We start from the raw sequence: 13816 nt of genomic DNA on the forward strand, positions 1-13816 counted from the left end.
AATAGTACACAGCACAATAAGAAACCTCAGCCCAGTGAGTCTAAAAGCGACAATTTTGACACAAACTGTAAGATGCAAAAATAAATAAATAAAAGACAAAAATAAGTCTCACCCACCTGCTGTGAAGGGCGTCTGTTTGCAAGAGGAAGCCAATCGGGAGAGAGTTGGTTTAAAAGGATGGGAAAGAAGATAAAATGGTATGTTTCAGACAGAGGATCAACTTATTAACTGGGAATCATGCAAAGCTGCTCTAGCAGAGTCCAGGAAAAGAAATGTGGGGCAGGAAATCACTGCTGAGACTACAAAATATTAGCTTAATGGCTGCACCAAGCCTCCAGTTGTGCACATCCCCTGATGCTAGTAGTTATTCGACAGCAGAACTGTGGAAGAGGTGATTGGCTAGGGAAAAAAGCCCAGACAGTTGGAGCTCTGGTTAATTCTGCTCTTCAAAGGTTACTAAAGTCAATCCTCAAACACTCCCAACCATTTGTTGAATGCCTGTCCTTCAACAGGTTTTTACAGGAAGTCAAAAATTATGAGTATTACTTCCTCAGGTCCAAAGGGTATTATTCAAAGACTTGAGCCATCGAACATTCAACATAACAGTATAGTTGTCATTTATTCATAATCTGCATACAAATTTAGTGAATTCTGAATGTTTCAAGTTTCTTTAAATTAATGGCAGTGTTTGTTTTCCCTGCAACATCTCTTGTTTCTAACGGGCTATATAGGAAAGCATCTGGAAACTGTAAAAAGACAAAACACAAAGAACAAGGATTTGTTCAGTTTTTAATCATTTCCCCCTTTCTTTACTAATAGGTACAGTGCGACTGTAGAAATCAGAGCCCAATTGAAACCAGAGACCCAGAGCCACTTCAAAGTAAAGTGCCTTCTAGGAACGCTTTAAAGGTCTGGCTTGGTCCAATGACCAGTTGGTCCCTCCGCTCTGTTTGTTTGCATTCATTGGCTAAATGCAGCAGCGTTACGCAACAGACAATGGCAGCAGAAGCAGCTTGACGCTTCCCACTGAAATGGGTCAGCCGCACAAACACATGGACGTGCGCAGTGTTTTGAAAACACAGGAGAAGCGTGGCTGTTACATAAAAATTCCTCTGACCCTTGTTGGGAAACAGCCTTCCCAGATGTGGTGGAATCTGAGTCTCTCAGGGACATGGGAGGTCAGTTCAGAAAACACACACAACACTGTGGGCTTAATTGTCTCCAGTTGTAAGTTCAGTGTGCAGCATGTTAACACGTGACGTCTGACAGCCTAAAGTAACTTCAAAGCACTACCCTGGTCTGGGTGTGAACGGGAGACTTACGTGTAAAACGGGTGGGATGCCATGAATGGTTACGTCACAGACTCGACCTATTGTGCCACGAGAGTCTTGAAACCTGTGAAAGCTCCACAAAGTTCACAAAACTGAATCCGATCACATGGATTTAGGTCAGAGCATGCCGGTGTTAGTGTGTGTCCTTTCTTGCAGGGTACAGCGTGTGCACTCACAGCATGTTTTGCAGGTGATTCATTGTGTAAGTTTGTGTTTGTGGGTGTGTCCGTGTGGACAACTTGACTGTGGTTGGGTGGTCTAGGAGCTGTTGTTGACAGCCTGCTGGTTTTTTAATTGATATTCACCTCTGAGCTGGAATGCCACTGCTTCTCCAAACATAATAGAGCACAGAGATTTCGGTTTGGTGCAGAGAGGTGAAAATGGTGGCCAAGAAAGCAAAGACCTACATGAAATAATGCACAAGAGATGATTAGTTCTTTCTAGGAATAGCAGTGCGGTCCACCCCTCCAACACTTTGGACCAGATGGAAAAAGCTCAGCAGTACTGGATGATTTTGGCCTGTGCTACGCCAATGTTCACAGTGATCTTATTGTAAATTTTGAAAATTTGCTGGATTTTCCCAACTTCTGCTTCAGAGATTTTTATACTGCTATAATTTCTATTAGACATCAAGAAAGGGAGATTTGCTTTTCACAAATTGGAATAGTACTCCTGGGCCATCACTAAAGGTTATATAAGAAAACAGATATGTGACACAAGCAATAAACCGAGATTTTTCCAGTCGGTGTGTCAGTGGTGGTCTTTTAACCCATTTCACAAAACTCAACAAATTGTAGTTAGAGAGAAGACAATGAAAGAGTCACTCATTATGCCAGAAAGCTGGAATTAGCTCTCCGATAGCAACTGTAAGCTTTTTCTAAACTTGAATTAGCAAAATGGGGGCTAAATACATAAGGAGCAATCAAAATTTATGGAACTCTACTGCTGAAAATCAAGCACCACCCCTCATTTGCATTTGGCCCCTATCACCTTCAAGCCTGGCTATTTGGCCGAGACAGAGAGCAAATATGTCAAAGTCTCTGGCTATGGCCCTGACACCAAACAGTAGTCTTCAGTGTAAAAATTCCCCCCTTGGTGTAAGACTGCCTTTACAGCATTCTACCATAATGTCCTGATACGTTCCGAGACCATTTCATCCAACTAACCTACACCAGCCTCATTCATTAGAACTGGCACCCTGTGACTTCATACTCTTCCCAAACTGAAATTCAAGCTGAAAAGTTGCCATCTTTAAATTTTTGAAGCAATCAGTGGTGCACTGAAAAGTGCAAGTGCAAGTTGTCTGAACAGAACACCCAAAAAAGTGAAATTTGAACAAACACCTTCGTTAAATTTATTCTTGTTGCGATGACGTGATACAGTCTAGCAAAAGTGTGGTCAGTTGCCTGGACTCACAAGATTACAATGTAACAAAAATTCTGTATTAGGCTTTGTAATCATAGCTTTCCTTGTTGTTTGAAGTATGCAGTGACAGCTCGGTGGTGCGGCGGTTAGCAGTGTTGCCTCAAAGTAAGAAGGTGGACTCAAATCTCTCTGGGTATTCCTGCTTCCACCCACAGTTCAAAGACATGCAAGTGTGGTTCGATTAATTGAGGATTCTAAATTGCCTATGAATGTGTTAATTAGACTCTACACTTTGTTGAATGCACCAAAGAACAACTCTTTCAATGAACTTAAAACAATCATGGAATGGATTTCCACATAATAAATGAGGTTCTATTTGCATTAAGTACTTTTGTTGGACTAACGTAATTTGCACGAGTTGAATTAACTCAATTAAATTAAGTTGGACTCACCTGCAGTAAATAAGTTGATTCATATGATGAAACTGAACTAAACTGAAAATATGATGGCATCACACAGCCACAGCACTTTTACGTTTTATGTGAATATTTAGTTTCAGCAGGTTTCTGATTAAGTTGAATAATTCCTGACCGTGTTATGGTTAAAAGCCTTCAACAAACCTCTCCCTGTAGCTATGTTAGCATGAAAACATTACCACATATTAATTTCCACTCAAATAAAACTTTAGACATTTTCCATAAAATGTATTCCATAAAATTTCCCAAACATAAGATGCAGAATGTCACTGCTTTCCAACACATATCTGGCACATTTCTCTGGGCTTCACTGTTGTTTTAAAACTAACCCCGGTTGTTGATATCATTTCAAGCCTCATTAATCCCCCAAAACCTTTATAATCATTAAATCTATTAGTTACAAAACATTTTTTTTCAGTCTTTTCTCCTCCTTGTGGGATTGGGATATAATCAGGCATCTACATTACAAACTTAAATCTTATTAAGAGCTTGGAGCACCGTGCTTGGATTCAGAGATTTGGAGTTCGTCTTGATGTCGATAAGCCCACAACACGCACACACAGACATTCACAGACAAGTACATTTTAATTGTTTTATTAACAGTAAATCTATATCCAACACAAAACCTCCTTTGATCTCCACTTCAGGATTTAACATGGGAACATTGGTGCTAATTGGGTGAGGAATTGTACAAGCTCCATTTGTTTGGGTCAGTTTAAAGCAAAGTGTCATCATTAGGAAACTTCAATAGAGTATTATTGTACTTTTTTTGTTAATTAATCAGAATCAGAATCAGAAACTTTATTGTCATTGTCATGAGAACAACGAAATTAAGAATGGTCCCCGATCATTGCATCATCCCTAGCAATATCAAAATATAAATAAAACAATAAAATTCAATAAATAAAATAGATAGAATACTTAAAATACTAATAAGATATAACAGTAAAACATTCACATACATTCCCACACACATGCTTCAGACCGTGCATAGATTAACACAAGAGTGGCGTGATGGACATTTTTTTGTAGTATTCAGATGTGTTATTGTGTTAATTAACACAGAAATTTGACTGTTTTGACTCGCTGTGAAAGAATTAACCGTGTTTTCAACCTAGATTATGTGACACATGATGGACATTATTCACAGCATGTACTGTATTCTCTGAGCGTGTTGATGTGTGTGCGCTGCCCCCACTCCCCTCCAAAGTCGCTTAGAGTGACTCAGAGCTCAAAGTCAAAGCTGTAGATTAATCCACATAACAGGAGCTTTTCCACTAATAACAGAACATTCTTTTCATTCTGGCTGCCTGGTACATCAGTGCCAGCGAGCGTCGGCAGCAGCACCAGCGCACAGATATCATATCTGAGCTCTAATTTTAAAAACAACTATTAAATACCGTAGATCTTAACAATGGAGATTCTTCTGTTATGATTGGGAGATTTATAGGGGTAAACTGTCGGCCAAAGTGTGAGGGAAGCCACTCGATGTCCAAAGTTGAAGACAAATTGAAGTGTGAAGTGTTTTTGGATTTTGTCTTGGTTGTATTTCTAAAAGGCACGCACTGCTAGCAAGTGTTGAACTCAAGTTTCAAAATGTCTCTTTAGCATTTGACGTGAAAGCAACAGAAGCTTCCACTTCTCTGTATGACAGTTGATTGAGTGCCTGGATAAAAATCAGCATTAACTGCATGAACTTCCAGTACTACCAAATTTATTTCAAATGCTTATCTCCCCGCCTGAAGCAGCTAGTCTCCACCGAAAAAGGAAAAATGATATTGCATGGGGCCTTGGCTATTGCCAGGCAGGTGTTTGGGTTGCACTGCTGTTTACTTGATTGCCATTCAATAACAAAAAAAGTGAGCATTTTTTCACAATAAATTAAAAAAAAGAAAAGAAAACTAATGTTAGAAATCTTTCACATTGTTGATAATGTTTTCTCTGTATTAATGCAGGATCTTTACCTTACAATATGAAGTGCCCTGAGGCAATCATTGTTGTGATTTGGTGCTCTATTAATAGTGCACAATTAAATTGAACTGAAGTGCATTTATGATGGACACTAAAAAATGTTTTGTGCTACTTCCTTTCAGCCAGACTGAACAGAAGGACTCAATCAGAAGGCATTTAGTCTTTTTAGGCCAAGGGGATCGTGGTAACAAAGTATATTTTCAAGGCAAGCTGTAGATCTTTAGCTTCAGAGTTTTAAGCATCAAGAGGTTGTTGCGATCAGAGAAGTCCAGACTTCCCTGATCCCAACCACCTCCCCCAGTTCATCCAGTGGGACAGTGAACCATTTCAAAGGCATCTGAGAGATATAACGAGGAGGTATCCTAGTCAGATGCCTGAACCATCTCAGCTGGATCACCTTATCTTATTGCTAAGGGACAGCTCAGCCACCATTCGGAAAAAGCAAACATCTGCTGCTTGTATAGAGCATTTTACCCACAAGTTTAAACATCACAGCTAAGTGCAAGACACTGTGCTTTATGTTTAAGTAATGAACTGTTAGTTCTGATTATTATTATGATTTGTGATCTTCTGTTTGTTATATTCTTAGTCTTTGGATTAGGGTTTTCTGTGTTGCTTTCCCATGCCTCATCATGCCTGCATTGCCCCCAGCTGTGTCTCCATCCTGTTTCACATTTCCTAATCACCTCACTAGGTGATTAAGCCCTGTGTTTTTCCCTGCCTGTTGTTGTATCCTCCGCATTAGTTGTGTGTTTCTCGTGTGTCATGTTTGGTCAGGTTATGTCATGCAAGGTCATCAACTCCTAGTTCAGGTCATCCTTCCTAGTTTGAATTTTGGTTTTGTTTCTAGCGTTCATGTTTTGCGTGTCTTAGTCATTTTTTGCCAGTGAATAAAAACTGCCACCTTTAAGTTTAATACTCCATCTCAGAGTCCTGCATTTGGGTCCAATCCCCACCCGCCACACAGCTCACTGTGACAGACACTAAATGTAGCACAAACCAAATTTCAACTTTGAACCTAAAATCTAATTTTGTCCCTGACACTGGCTTCTGAAAAAAAGAACCAGCCAAAAAGTTCCTACTCAATCAAAATGTGGTCCCTAAAACTTAACTGGGTTCTCACTCTTGGAGTTTGAATAAGCAGTTCACAAGAAAGCTATAACGTGCAATCTGGCCATTTTGAACGGGCTCAATCAGAGACACATTCATTGTGTGCATCATAACAGCTGCCCTCTCTTCAAAACTAACTTAATTACTGCCTCTGTTTGACGTCTTTAGCAGAAAGCTAAAAAATGACCTTTGTTACACTCTGCAGACGGATACTGCATTAGCACTTTTGAATCCATCCATCAATCTATTGTCCAATGCCATCCCCATCCTTACAGAAGTCTGCTGAGAGGTACAATTGTGGCATATGCTTACTAAATTCTCTAATCTGTTCAGTGGAATTTCAGAAACAAGAATGGGTGCAGTATAATAATCTAGTTAATGTTGTTCATTGTGGAGTGCCCTCTTTTCTTCTGCTTCAGCCTCTGTAGGCCACAGCAATTGAGTAAGCGGGGAACAGAAGTCCCGTTCTAAAAGAGGAATGTTCTTCCTGCATCGCTAAGTATTCACTTTTATGAGCACACCAGAACAAAACAGTACTTGAGCAATAATCATTTGAGGAATTTAATTTTGCCTCAGCTAAATCACTTGGAATGTTTGCATTGCACCTCCAAAACGGGGGTCTGTCCCGGCACCACAGATTTTCATTATGAGAAAGTGAAGGCTGGCAGGAAAAATTAGAGCTGTCAAGTGAAAGATAAACACAGCAACAAACACTCAGTGAGGACTTTAAATTAGTTTCTGAAGTAACAAACAAAAAGGTGTTTCACATTAATCTTTTCGCATTTGTCATCAAGTTCTCAGAGTGAGGATTTATCTGTATTACAACCTAAACTGCAATCAGATCTGAAATGTCCAGAGCAAACTGAACTGCTGGGTAACTGCTGACATTGGATAAAAAATCAACATGTTGCCACAGTTTGGATGGAACTTCTCATTTATACAACCCCTCAAACGGAGTCATATAAATAAAGCAACTGCACTCCAATTGGTGCTTATCAGCTCTACTCCAACTCAACAAAAAAACGACAACAAAAACATACCATTGAAAATACTGCTGTGTAACTGCAGACTCTTTGATATATTAAACTACTGACTGTAAAACAGATTACAACAAACTTTTCTTAGGTTATGCAAAGATTTTCCTCTGTGCACCAAGCAGGCAGGCAGTTGCCTCCCATCATGCCCCGTCTCCCTCTTTAAGTATCAGCTATCTGCTGCCAAAAGCCTGACTGGATATTAATAGCAACACTCCCAGAATCTAAACCACATTTGTTTAGGTCAAGGCTGAGCTCAGTGTCCATTAAACAGAGTAATTCAAATGACTCTGGCAATGCAACGAGATAAACTAAACACATCTACGATGAGCTAACTGACTGAGATGGAAAAATCGATTGAGGACGTTAATCATTTTGAAACTGGTGGCAGTGAGTGCGAGCTAAGCATTCAGCAACTTGGAGCTGGACTATCCCAGCTGGAGTGAGGGGGATCTGTGAGTCCTGCTGCACAGCAATCAGTGAGCTTTCTGAGCAGTTTATTTTTAGCATTTATAAATATGCATTTGAATTCAAATGGCAGTGTTAGGTTTCATTACATTTGTCTTTTCTTTGGTGTTCACTTTAACAGACTTTTTCTGCAAGTGTCAGAACTCAAATAAGTGGAGGCGTCTACTTAAAACAGCGACATCTAGCGCACAACGCTGATTTTGGTGGAAGTTATCAGAGCTGTAAAGAATCTAAAGACCCATTGCTTGTCCACTCGGGTGACTCAGGATCAAACTGTTAGCTAGGGAGGAGGGTATTTTTCAGAGCATCTCTCCAGGTGCAGCACACACTGTGACACCCATAATCTAAAGTGTAGTACAGCACAGATTCCTGCTTTCACTGCAGCCCAGCAGCTCAGTTCGGAGCAAAAGATTATTGCTTTGTCTGTGCCCAGCAGGACTTTCCGTTAAAAGTGGCGAGGAAAGGTCAAGTAGGAGCAAATCTGAGGAGCATGATGTAACAAGTAAGACTGAGAGTGCGGCTGGGCGGCCGGTACCAAACCCTGCTGACAGAGTCCAGAACATTCTCTTTTAAAAGTCAAGCTTCATTTTTCTCAGAACGGCAGGAACAAAATCCAACAGGAAGGGGGGGGGGGAGAGGTGTGTGTGTGTGTGTGTGTGTGTGTGTGTGTGTGTGTGTGTGTGTGTGTGTGTGTGTGTGTGTGTGTGTGTGTGCGCGCGCGCGCATGACAGAGGGCCTGTTCTGCAGGGCTGTGTCTGAACTTCTTATATCTTTGGAACTGGCATTCCCCCAAGCCCTGACACATCTGTCCAGAGTCTAACGACCAAATGAGAGGGAGGAGGGGGAACACAGTGTGTGTGTGTGTGTGTGTGTGTGTGTGTGTGTGTGTGTGTGTGTGTGTGTGTGTGTGTGTGAGAGAGAGAGAGCTCGGGATATTCTATAGGTTAATTCCAATCACACCCGTGAACGCTCATTTCAAATGGTAACAAGGACACACACTGTACTGTAAAGGCTCCGGAGCTGTGAACACAGGTCCAAACGTGCTGAGTATCTGTGGTGAACATGGTTAGGTAAATAGTAGCTATGATAACCCTGAGGTTAACCTGGCCGCTCTGATTGGCTTATCTCTGCACGATGGCTTCAGAAAACCTGGTTGCCAGCCAATAAAAACATTTGGAGGGAACACTCTGCCCCAGTCAATGTCGAGAAAACCCGTTGTGCTGAGACACACAAGGAGTGAACCTGTGAGGAGTGTACACTAGATATAGCCTTTCATTACATGCAAGGCCTTGTCATTCCCCCTGTAGGTTGTTTCCACATATTGTTTTTAAAATAATTTAATTTCTTTTAGCTGGTTTATGAAGGCATACAAACTTAGTGCTGCATGCTGTAGCAAACATATTATCACTTTGTAAAGCTACTTTGAGTATGCAAAAGAAAAACAAAGCAAAATATGAATTTAGGTATAACCACAGTAGCGACATTAGCAAGCTTGCTGTAGCTACTTAAGCAAACGATACATTAGACATCTGCTCGGTTTTAAGGTAGGCCAACCTATGCCGCTCCATAATAAAGCTGCACATTATTCAGCTTCTTATTCATTTCCAGACATATAGTAAATTTAAAAGCTCAGGTCCAGAGTAGCTGCAGATGGTCTTAATCCTGCTCTCCATGCCAGACATGACAGCATGATTTTTTTATTTTTTTTTCACACCCTATGCAGAGCTAGCAACAGGAAACACTGCATCATAGTGAAGTGTGGCCACAACAAGTACAAGATGTGATGTTGAGTGTGGTTCAAGAATGTCAGTAGCTACTTTTTCATGGTTAAATCAGGTTGAGAATAATCAACAAGAAAGTTCCAAAAGCTGCAGTTCCCCATATGGCCACTTGGGGCTGGCTACAAAAGTCTGACTCCCATTTTAAAATGCTTGTTGCAAAAAAAGAAGACTACATAAAATTTCTAGTTGTAGGTGTAGTCACATTGACTGACAGATGGATGTTAGGCTTCACCTCTTTGTGGTATAGGTGCTTTTCAGATATAATTCATTACTGCACTTGAGTAGTGTTTTTTTTATTTATTTATTTCTGGAGGGCGGTGTTTTGCTTTTGCCACAACACTGGAATGACTGCAGGTGCCTGTAAGTTGCGGTTGAAGTACTTTGGGATCTTGCTAGTCCTACTGAAGAGGAGCGAGCATGAGAGGGAGTTACTTTTGTGTTAGCTAATTTCAAATGCAGAGTTTCTATCAGCTCAGCAAACACAAACTGTTTGTGTGCAGTTTGTCACAGTGTGTTGCTGACTACAGGTCCAGCTGCTGTATTTCACAGGAAGAGAAAAGAAAGGGAAAACTTCACTCAAAGATGGAGAAAGATGGAGAAAGACAGGACAGGAGAGGAAGAGAGAGGTTAGATTTAACGGTAAGGACTGCTCGGTGGGATTTGATGAACTGCAAATTTAAAGCTTACATGTAAGTCCTCATGTTATTGGGTCTGTACATGTAACATGTTGGGGTTTTTTTTTTCTTTGTTTTTTTTTCATATTGTGAAACATGCTGCAAAACAAACTGAGGTAGACTGTGTTATTTAAAGACTGCATGAAAATCCTCTGCAGGATAAACAGTTCAGTTTACTGTCCTGTGATGGATTTAAAGTAAAGAACAGTGTGTGACCTGTACACAGTGGCTGTGGTTTCACAGTCAGGTTACATCAAGTGTAGCAGAGATTCCTATCATTTTTAGCTGATGATGCTTAGATTCACTGAATTCCACCTTCATACCAACTTTATACCGTATAGAAAATAAACAGCATAAACCGTGTACTATCAGTGTAGAGTATGAAAAACACGCCAGGACAAGATAAAACATCTGCTGACATCTGGTTGAATTACATCCAAGAACATCCCCACACTGAGCCACTACAACTGATTTCAGGGTTCCCCCACCTGTTGAGTTCCACATTAACCTCTTCCCTACTCATTTTCCTGTTATGTCTGTATGTCTTAATTATACTGTATGTCCATTTCAGTAAATTGGTGTAAATATTTCCTAGCAACATATAAAGGAATGAGGGTTGGCTTAACACTTTTTCACAATACTTTAAATTGTGCTCCAAAAAAGATTTGGGGGGCGGATACAGGAAGTATAATAAAAGCAGAAGACCAGCTAAGAACACTGCAGAAGCCTGAAAGAGAGGGATCTTTTTCTTGTTTATGAGATTGCTCTTCTCTTATTGCCACCTGGTTATATTAGGTGACCTTTGCATGTCATTTTTAATTAGTCGTAGCAGAAAATCAGGTATAACTAATGTCATTGTGAGCCAGCATGAACAGCGCCAGGGCACATTTCTGATTTATTATACACCTTTGCTGTCCTTGGGATAAATGTTGTGTACAGTTCACATTAAAATGGATTATCGGTCTATTTTTCTTTGCCAGGTTTTATTTAACTTAACGAAACTGGGGCGAGGAACTATTTTTTTTCAGTCGTTTTTGGAGTCAAGGAAGAGACAGCAAATCAGCGAAGCCTTATTTCCCATCATCCATACGCATCAGCTGGCCTCAAACCCTGAGTAAAAAATCTAGTGAAAAGTTATCCCTCTGCTGTTCAGGCTGGAGCTGCTTTTATTGGAGAAAAGCTCTTGTTGCAGGCTCTGGTGCTGGTTTAATGAGCAGTCTGCTTCGGCCTGAGAATCTAGGTGAAAGGTTAGCATGTCCCTTTAAGAAAAGGTCAAATTTAAAACTGTGAGAAGAGTGTGTGCCTGTGTTTGTGGGCCTCATAGCGAACAGACCATACCTCCAATCACTAGCTATATGACACAAGCTGTTACTAGGGGAACTGAAAGTTTATATCGTATTATAGAGTTTTAAAGGGAACAGGCATCCCGATTAAGCCCTTGTTGTAAAATAAAACTGTCTACCGATCTTTTTATTTGACACCACGTATCTCTGTTGCAGAGGGAGGGGTGCCGAATACATTAGTGCACTGGAAAGCGATTTTACTGGCAAGGTTAAATTATGAGCTGTTGTGGCGCTGCATAGCTTGGAGCTCCGGGCACCCCAGTGTACCAGTGCGGCAACAAGCAGTTTTGTCAAAAGAGAGCCCTAAATATAGCCATCGCACAGTGTTATTATCACAGCAGGGGAAGGGCTCTGTTATCTCTCACCCTTCACTCCGATTGTTTTACTACTCGAGCAGATGACAGCTTCACAGAGGCTGGGGCCCATTTGCTCGGTATATGACCTGTTATATAAGACCTCCAATGATGCGGGTGCGTTTGCTGTATTTTCCAACAGCAACACTTTATAAATGATTTCATGTCAGGTTTTATGTGCCAAAGAGGAGCACCTATTCCCAATTTGTGCTACAGTCACACTCGTACTCTTCTTTTTACTCATGTTTATCTCTGTGACAAGTATGCCATTAGCCCTACAACTGTGACGCCAAAATGTTGGCAAAAATACATCAGTGGAGGAAAACATACAGCACACACACAGTCTTATTAGGGACTGTATAAGCAACACCTGGGCTCTGATAGCCAGACTTAATCTATGCACACAACAACGCGGGGCATTGTTGCTTTCCTGTCTTTGTTACAGAGCGGTGACATGAGAATGGCGATCGTGGGCTCGCTGAGTCACTCATTCAGAACTAGCTGTACTGAACGGCATGATTGGAAGTGGTGGTCCGGTGGTCCCCCCAAACCCCCTGCTGCGCTGCCTGACCTGGATCAGTGGTTGTAGACAGATTCAACAACACGACAGACACTCAAAAAAAATTCATTCACAAAAGCTATTGTTAGTGCAGTCGATGTGTGTGGCAAGGACTGGCCCGTTTCAGCATTCCCTAACAAGCAACAAGTAGCTGAGTATGTCAGGCCACTATTCTTCTCATCTCTCTCTCACTCCCACTCTCTCTCTCACACACACACACACACACACACACACACACACACACACACACACACACACACACACACACACACACACACACACACACACGTCAGTTTCTCTTCTGCACTGTTTACACCCAAACAAATGATACTGCTCGCTGCTTTGCTAATAAGGTCCGTACTAAGAAGAGCTTAGCATTAGCTACAGAAAGTAGTGTTCACCGTGAACTATATGGCCAATGCCATATTGTTCATGTTTTGTTTGTCTGGACTGGAGACCAGTCTGCAACCATCTCTGCGATTGCTTTGGTCACTGGCAGGTTGCTGCTATCGCCTGTAGTTTGCATGGATGACATCAACTTGTTCCAAAGCTATTGGGTAAGTGGGAGTGAAACCAAAAGGTACAGCACAAACCGCAAATAGGGACTGTTTATGTTTAGTGTGAGTTGTGGATTTTGAAACGTGCTGGTTGCAGCGCTGAGACGCACTTTTACTTTGAAGGTGACCATTCTCTATTTGCCATTTGTGCACTTCACTATCGCTTAGCTAGTAGCTAGCCAGCGTTTGCTAACAAACTGACACCTTCAGCAATTTCTTACCATCTAGTTGGAGAATAAATATTTTTACTTCGAAAATGGTGTTAGAAGTATAACATCCAAGCAAAAATAATAATAAATTTAAACTTTATAACTTATTACATTTATTATTTACTATATTTGGATTAGAAGGTGGGATGCTAAGACTAGCAAGCTTGATTAGCAAGCTACATCCATAAACTGCATTGCTGTAACACACTGTCATACAATTATAGACAGAAACTCTATAATTTCACTCACCCAAACTGGAGTTCTTGGGATCCCTTACATCAACCCACAGTATTTGTCAGAAAATTTTATTAGAAACGCTTCAAGTGCGGCTAACACTAGCAACAGTAGTCTAGTTTAGTTCCTAGACTTAGCTAAGAGGAGGACAAGTATGCAGCTAGCAACAGCCCTCAGTATCAGCATACCTTGTGTATTTAGTGCCAGGCTGTAAGTATGTTTTCTGCATTTCAGTATGGAAGTATATGACTATAGTATCCCTTTTAGAGCCAGCATCAAGTGGCCACAGTTTTTGGCACATGCTCATTTGCTTAGTTTTTCAGGCCCAGAACAAGCTGGCACTAGGTGCAC

The 13816-nt window shown here is 41.0% G+C and overlaps 1 protein-coding gene across 1 annotated transcript in view; it reads right to left on the reverse strand.

The window, feature by feature from the left end:
* The window catches only part of LOC146549787 (growth factor receptor-bound protein 10-like), a 68603-nt gene extending 55104 nt beyond the window's left edge, over positions 1-13499 (reverse strand). The window contains exon 1 of the mRNA XM_085261780.1: positions 13481-13499. The gene's annotated coding sequence lies outside the window, so the exon portion shown is untranslated. The remainder of the gene's footprint in view (positions 1-13480) is intronic.
* Positions 13500-13816: the final 317 nt, after the last annotated feature.

The sequence above is a fragment of the Mchenga conophoros genome, linkage group LG22 (genome assembly GCF_057382185.1).
Source record: "Mchenga conophoros isolate Kocher_MC1m ecotype Shallow Benthic linkage group LG22, M_conophoros_male_GT1.1, whole genome shotgun sequence".
Classification (NCBI taxonomy): Eukaryota; Metazoa; Chordata; class Actinopteri; order Cichliformes; family Cichlidae; genus Mchenga; species Mchenga conophoros.